The following is an 8,139-nucleotide window of genomic DNA, read 5'->3' as shown; positions in this document are numbered from 1 at the left end:
TGACAAAGGAGATAAGAAAATATAAAAGGCTCTCAAATTTCTGGACCTGAGCAAAGTGGTACCATACTATTAGATCATGAGTAGAGAAGAAGATGGGGATTCCAAGGCAAAACATAATGAGTTAAGGCTCAGACATGAGGTTCAGATATAAAGAGATATCTAGAATGCAGTCTGATCTAAAAAAGAAAAAAGTAGCTGTCCAGATGGATGTGTTCTAGCCTGGAAATTGAAAACCAGAAAAGTGCAGGTATGAAGGATAAAGTTTTGAATTTGGGTAAGGCTCTCTATGGAAAGTTTTTCTATAAGACATAAATAAAATAGCTAAAATATAGAATATAATAAATGCAGAAATGTGAACACAGGATAAAGAATAAAATGTAGAAACAAGAGATTCTAGGAAGAATGGTTTAGAGGCACAGAGTAAACAAGATTTCAGTACAGAAGAAGTGTTTGGTAGTAAGAATGGCTGCAGAGAGAAGAAGTTTGATCAAAAGCACAAAATGGTTTATTGACTGTATTGCTAGAGTAGGCAGTGCAGTTGATAGTGAAAGACAAACAGAAGCCAGACTAAAGTTGAAAGAGAAATGGGTGGGATATAAGAAGTGGAAACTAGCTTTTCCGGGAAGACTCAATTCTCTTCATACAAAAAGAAGGCAATAGACAGTCACTAGAGGATGTATGGTCATGGTTGGCATTATCTAAAGAAAAGGCAGGCTGCGGTTTGTCTCCAGCCTGAGCTTTTGTGAAGACAGTGGGAAAACAAAACAATGATGGCAAAAGATTAACGGAAATGAAGTCATTGAAAATGTCTGCTGTGACTCTGAACTGTGGAAGGAAGGTAGACTATGGAAAGGGTAGACTAGAGGCCCTTTTCTCACTCTTGACAGAATTCCTCATTGAGAGTGAGATAAGCACACATGAAATTGGACTCAGGTAGTGAAATATTTATGATTCAATTCTGACAGGGAGTTTCAGTAAGGGGCTAAAACTTGATACTAACCGAACATGTGATTTGTGTCAGATCAACAACTGGTGTGAAGAGAATCTTGAGTGACGCGTAGAAATGTATTTTTTCCTCTTATTTTTGAGATTATAATATAATGACATTTTTCTTTTCCTTGCCTCCCTTCAAACCCCCACAAACTCCTTCTTCAAATTCATAGCCTCTTTTTTTTTTTTTGAAAAATTGTTTTAGTATAGAATAGTGTTTATTCAGGGCATGGAGTTGGGAGTTAAGAGGGTAGTAGGGCAGAGGAAGAGAGAGAGAGAGAGAGAGAGAGAGAGAGAGAGAGAGAGAGAGATTAGAGGATGGTCATGAGTTGTGGGGGGAATTGGGAGGGAAGGGAAAAAGGGTGAAGAGGGTAAGAGCAAGAGAGAGTAAAAGCCTCTTTTTAAATTTTAATTCATGCATATGTGTGCATACATATATACATATACATACCTGTTCAGCAGATATAAAGGGACTTGTATGTATATTTTTAGGGCTATTTGACACTGGACTAACAATAGTATGCTTTACCCTGGGCAAGACCACATCTAGCTCCCAGCTTTTCTCAGTTGCCTTAGTTCTTTGTATTTAGTTGAGGCCTCTTTGGGCTTTGTCCTGCCACCTTTGGAATGACCATTGGAGGTGTCTTTGTTCAACTTATGTTTGGAAAGTCATGTTGGTGAAAATCTATGATGGGTGTATCTTCCAGTGTAACTAGGAGACGAAGATTCATAGCAAACGCCCCAGTCCTCTGATACAATCTTCCTATTCCTCTTCCACAATGTTCACCGAACCTTAGGTGCAAAAGTGATTTGTAGGTGGACCCATTGGGACTGATCTCTACAACTCTACCTTTTAATTGGTTGTGGTATTTGGTTATGGTATCTGTCTGTGGCAAACACAAGTTTCCTTGATGTAGAGTGAAGGCTACACTTAAGTGTGGGTATAAGGCCACATTATTACAACAGACCCTGGAACTAGGTACTGGTGACATGACCAGCTATATGATGTGTCAATTGACACCCACAGCACCCTCACTTTGGTTGACCATGTGGCGAACAATGTGGATCTTTTTCTGCAGAGTGAACTTAACCAATATTTCAGCTTTACTATTTATTATGCATTTTGTCCTCTCTACTCTTGAAACTGTTCAACTTATTTACCATCTCATTTTGTATGTGTTTGTTTAATTAGCACATGAAGTCATCCTCAAGTCACATGTGTTCCTTTTCTTCAAACTTTTACACTTTCTCCTCTCATGATCTCCTTTCTAGTTTCCTATACCCACAATCATACATCCACATACACATATGACGAGAGGAGACCCTAACAATAAGAATACTCCATGATCTTGTGAAGTAATCAGCATCCAAGGGCATACTGGTGCATAGCTGGGTCAATCCAGGGCTCATAATAAAATACAATCATGCCTAAGTGGGCCTGTGCCCTTGAATTGTCAAGAAGAATCTGTGGGAAGTATCATCAGGATTCTGTGAAGACTTGAAATCCAAGCCACAAAGCGCCCTCTTGCAGTGATGAGATTCTGCTCCTTTGACCGCTGCTCATCCATTAACAACTTGGTTCCTTTGAAACTTAACTTGCTTGAAAACACTTAAGGTGTCATTCTTTTATTATTGCTCTTCAGAGTCAATCAGTTATTGTCAAGACTGTTGATTTTAGTCAAATGAGGACATTTATAGGACTAAGAAATTAGAGCTTTAGACCTCATGTTTCCCATAACCTTAAAATCACCTGGAAAGAAGAGATCATTTTAGGAGACTGTAGAGATATTCCAAGTGAATTTTGGATACAAGTCATCAGATATGCCTATGACATGTATTTTAAGGAATTGAAGGCATGAGTGGAAAAATGAAATTTACAAAAGCTGAATTTTACTCTCCTCTCCATTTTCATATGTGACCAATGGTAATTTCTTGGTCTTTTGAGAGCTGTGTTGTTACCTCAAAATGGATAGATAATATCGTATGTGTGTAGTGAGATAACTAGGAAAACAATCTTGTGTGCTTTTTCCCACTCTAAAGTTCATTACTATAAATGTTTTATAGAGTTGAAATATATAAGAAAAAGTATAATAAAGATTAACTACACTATTTCTTTAGAAATATGTCCAGAGCTTCCAGGGACTAAACCATTACTGAAAGGCTATATATGGACTGACCCAGGGCTCCAACTGCATATATAGCAGAGAATAGCCTTGTTGAGGCACCAGTGGAAGGGGGAGCCCTTGGTCCTGCCAAGGTTGGACCCCCAGTGCAGGGGAATATGGAGGGCAATAAGAGGGATGTATGGGAAGGGATACCCATATGAGGAAGGAGGAGAGGAGGGAATGGGGGCTTATGGACAGGAAACCGGGAAGGGGAATAACATTAGAAATGTATGTAAAGAAATATATCTAATAAAAATTAAAAAAAAGAAATATGTCCTTCATGGGACTTCTGTTTTGTATTTTTCTTAGAATATATGAATATTTAATATATAACATACTAAATATATAATTTTTAATTATTTTGAGAATTTCAGAAATTAGTACTTTACATAATTTCCATCTTCCTATATCTCGCATCAACTTCTTCCATATCCCTACTTCTTCACAGATTCTAGGATATATATATCTATATATATAGATATATATATATATACATACTAGTCAATTTATTATTGGTCATATGTATATGTGTATATATATAATCACAAATATGAAAAACATATGTAATATATATATACACACACAAACTATTATTGGTCATATTATTGGTCATATGTATATCTTTTAGGATTGACCACTTTACTATATACCTATTTGACACAGATGAATTAAAAGACAATCATAAATATTTTCTTGAGGAGTTTATAACTTGCTTAGAAACCTATGGACATAAAAAGTTTGATCTATAAGGAAAAATGAAGACATTGCTTATTGCCTGAAAGGCTTTGATAAATCAACTCAAAAAATTGCAGCCTCTAAGTTTATCATCATCAATAGACTTACCATTTTCTTCTTCTGATCAGTTATTCCAATAACTATTTATTGCCTTTTCTTACTTTTCACAGGGAACAAAAATATAACAGGATTGGTGGGAATACCTTTGCTTTCAACTAACTTTAAGTAAATGAACAACATTTCCAGAAATCCAAAACAGTAGTGATCATGGATTGTTCCCAAATTCTCTAAACTTGCCTACGGTACAGCTACTCCACAACTCCCATAGCAAATGTTCTGCTGTCTGAGTGTGAATTTCAGTCCTGTCCTTAGACCCATGTCAAGGCAGCAAGATAAGGTGTTGAAGACAATAGTCAATTTTGTGGAGTGGAATGAGGTCAAATCATTAGCAAGGTTTACAATGAATAAATATGTACATATTGGACAAAGCTAGAACTGGTTAAAAATTTAGAGGGGATATGAATGGTATCAAAACAATACAGAACTTTTTTCAACCAGTTCCCATTGATGATGACATACGGAGGTAAAATAAAGTAACAGTGCTTTCTTGCTTTCTAGCAATGTATGTTAAACATAAGACATGTAAATTCAATTTAGGTCCTAAATAACACTATTATAGACATAATTTTATTTTTACCATCTTGAAAATAACATAGTCAGCTAACATTAAATATATATTTTAAGTATATTTTATGTGGGTTATTTGTGACAAAATAGATAGTTTATATGCCAAATTGTGCTGTGGTAAGTACTTTAAAATATAATGCTACTAGACAGTGATTCTCCGGTGACCTCATACATCACTTTCATGGCAATGACTTATAGACAATGCAAAATTAATGAAAGGAATGAAAAATATGATAATATATGTAGCATTTTGTTTGTTTTATTTTATTCTCAGCGATAATATTTTATCACCTTTTATACATTTAAAATAGAATAAACACAATTTCCAGTTTCTTGTTTCTACTCTGCCCTACTTTACAGGTTTTACGTGTCAGTCTTGCATATCCTCCATGAAAGGACAATGAGAGCAGTCAAAGAATTAACCAGGAGAGAGGATTGATTTCTATATGGTATTTCATATAGGAGACATGAACTAGATCACACCCATCAGTTAGTATTCACCCCGATTCCAGAATGCGCTCCGATCATATAATGGAAATAAATGGTATTAATCTTTATTGACTATTTATTAAACAAAATTTGAAATGCAAAAAGGGGTACAGTAAGTTGTTGCAGGGGCAGTATCTATGAGAAGTAGCTTCCATCCCTACCTCGAGAATAACAAAGGAAAGAGAAAGAGTGGTTGAGAGCTGAGTGGTGAAGGATCTGCTACACAGAGCTGCAAGTCTGGTCCAGAGAAGGCAGGCGCTCCACAGGCCGCGTGGCTGTGTCTGAATTAAAAGGAGGGATGCTTTAAGTGTACCAAGTGACTGACATTCTGTATATACAGATGGGGCTGATAAAGACATGCCTGGTAGTGTTAGAACAACTGAAAACTGGAATTAATTACTGTTGTTATTCTTCATCTTGACTGTTATTGTCAGGATGAAGAAGTGCTATTGGATATCATTGAGGGTAGCTGAAAGTAAACAGGAAACTAACCATAGAGAATCATTCCTTCCTCTTTATTCCCTTTCAAGTTCCTTCAAGCATCGATGATTAATAGTCTAAGAAAAAGTCAGTTAGTAAAACAGAAGCGTGGTACACAGATTCCAACCCTAGAAACAGATCGGACGCTGGGTAGGCAGGACTCTTGAAAGAAGCAATAGCTGAAGCAAACAAACATCAACAAAAACAACAACAAAACCAGCTCATGCTGTTACATACTCATCGGCACAGTAAGAATACCTAAGGGCGACCAACAACACAGTCTGTGTGCTCTTGGTACCTTCTTTGCTTATGTGTAAATAAAAACAGTATTTGTAAGTGTGTGATATCTGTTTGCAAAAGCATGGCTCACAATGGTCTGCACTAAATGCAGATCAAAAGAAGAAATACTGTAAATATTTGAGTCATAAATTTAATGTAATGGAGTAGTAAGTAGCAGGGTAGAAGATTATAGTTTCCGAAACTCGAAAGCAACATATCTTTCTACTTCCTCTAATAGAATTTTCTAGTTCCATTCAAAAGTTACTCTCTATTTCTTTTCCAGGACAACCAGACTGTCCTTGGCAGCTATTATGATTGACAAATGTGAAACAAATAATACAGATATCTCCGAAGAAAAGCTAGAAAACAGATATAGCATCTGTTTGACCATGTAGTCTGAGACACCTGCCCTTGGATTCATTCATATGTTTTGTGGGTACTCAAGCCTCTAGAGAAGCTAGACACAAAATTTGGTTCATGGCTTCTGTTAAATGTTCAAGTCATTATGAACACCTGTGTCTACATGTGTAGTCTAGACACATAATTGAACTATCTTCCAGTGAGCTCCTGGAATTCGAGCTACCTAAGTAGAAGAGTTTCGAAATACGGCTTCTGATACTTCCAAGCACATAAGCAAACACACACACACACACACACACACACACACACACACACACACACACACACACACACACACACAGAAAAGGCACGTACTCACAAACAGAAACACACTACTTGTTACACAATAAGAGGTTTGGCAGTACTTTATTAGGCAAATTTCTTAATTGGAACAGGTTTTGTTATCTGACTCATACATAGTCATAAAAAGATCAAGTAGTTTTGAGCATTAAGTACAAGGTAGAAAAAGTCTAAGAAGAGTGTCAGTAAAGCCAGGCAGGATTTTCTGATTTTGCTTTTATTTTAGACAGAAGTCTGGCAGTCGGGAGAAGGCTATAGGTAAGCATTGAAACAAAAGTGACAAAAAAAAATGTTATTGGAACTTAGAGGTAAAAGAGTTCTTGCTATATAGCAAAAGAAAATTTGCCAACGATAGGGCCCTGAGGTCACATGGAAGACAGAAAATATATCTGGTAAATTGACAGCTCTAAATAAATACTGAAAATCCATGGGGTATAAATGCTTGCTATTAATAGCAAAAACGTCGCTCTTGTTCTAGCTCTCTCACTTATTTATTCACTTTACATCCTTATCACAGCTGCCCCTTTCTCCTCTCCTCCCAATCCCACCCTCACAAATTCCTTCCTGCATTATCTCCTCCCCCTCTCCTCAGAGATGGAGAGCACCCCTTAGACTAAGCACATCCTATCCCACCGAGGCCCAACAAGGCAGTCCACTTAGGGGAAGAGGATCCAGTCCACGCTCCAATTGTTAAGGGACCCATATGAAAACCAAGCTGCATATCTGTAACAAATATGTACAGGGCCTAGGTTCAGCCCACGCATGCTCTTTGTTTGATGATTCAGTCTCTATGCGACCCTATGGGCCCAAGTAAGTTGACTCTAGGTCTTCTTGTGGTGTACTCAGCCCTTTTGACTCGCTCAATCTTATCCCCCATTCTTCCACAAGGCTCCCTGAGTTCCACCCGATGTTTGGCTGTGGGTTTCTACATCTGTTTCCATTCTCTTCTGCTATCGGAATGCTAGATACCTGTTTACAAGCAGGTACTATTAATATTAAGCAGGTATTATACTATTATTAATAGTGTCATGGATTGGCTATCTCACATGGAATGCGTCTAAGGTTTGAGCAGTCATTCGTTAGCGATTTCCCCAATCTCTGCTCCTTTTTTATCCTAGCACATCATGTAGGCAGGAAAAATTTGGGGTTTAAGGTTGTGGGTGGGTTGATGTACCCTTTCTGTCACTGGAAGGCTACCTGGCTACAGGACATGGCCACTTCAGTCTCCATATCCCCTGTTGGTAGGAGGCTCAGCTACTATTACCCGATAGACTTCTGTAGTCTTACAATTTTCAAAACCCACTTTAATAAGTGCTTTTAAATGCTTTAACTTCCTAATTCCCAGAAGTCTCCCCGTTCCCAGGCAGGTCTCCAGCTTGTACCAGACATGTCCATCAACAATTTGATTCTCATTTCTAGTCTTCTCCTTCTCCCACTCTCCCGACATCTGATGCCCATCCTAATACCCCTCCTCATCCCGTCTCCTACCCACTTCCCTCCCTCTATCCACTTCTAAGGATTATTTTATTTCCCCTTCTGGGTGAGAGCCACACATCCTCATTTGGTCCCTCTTTATTACTTTTACCCTCTTTGGGTCAGTAGACTGAAGACAGTT

The sequence above is a fragment of the Rattus rattus genome, chromosome 12 (genome assembly GCF_011064425.1).
Source record: "Rattus rattus isolate New Zealand chromosome 12, Rrattus_CSIRO_v1, whole genome shotgun sequence".
Classification (NCBI taxonomy): domain Eukaryota; kingdom Metazoa; phylum Chordata; class Mammalia; order Rodentia; family Muridae; genus Rattus; species Rattus rattus.
The sequence above is the reverse complement of the archived record's forward strand: the minus strand, read 5'-3'. Positions refer to the sequence as shown.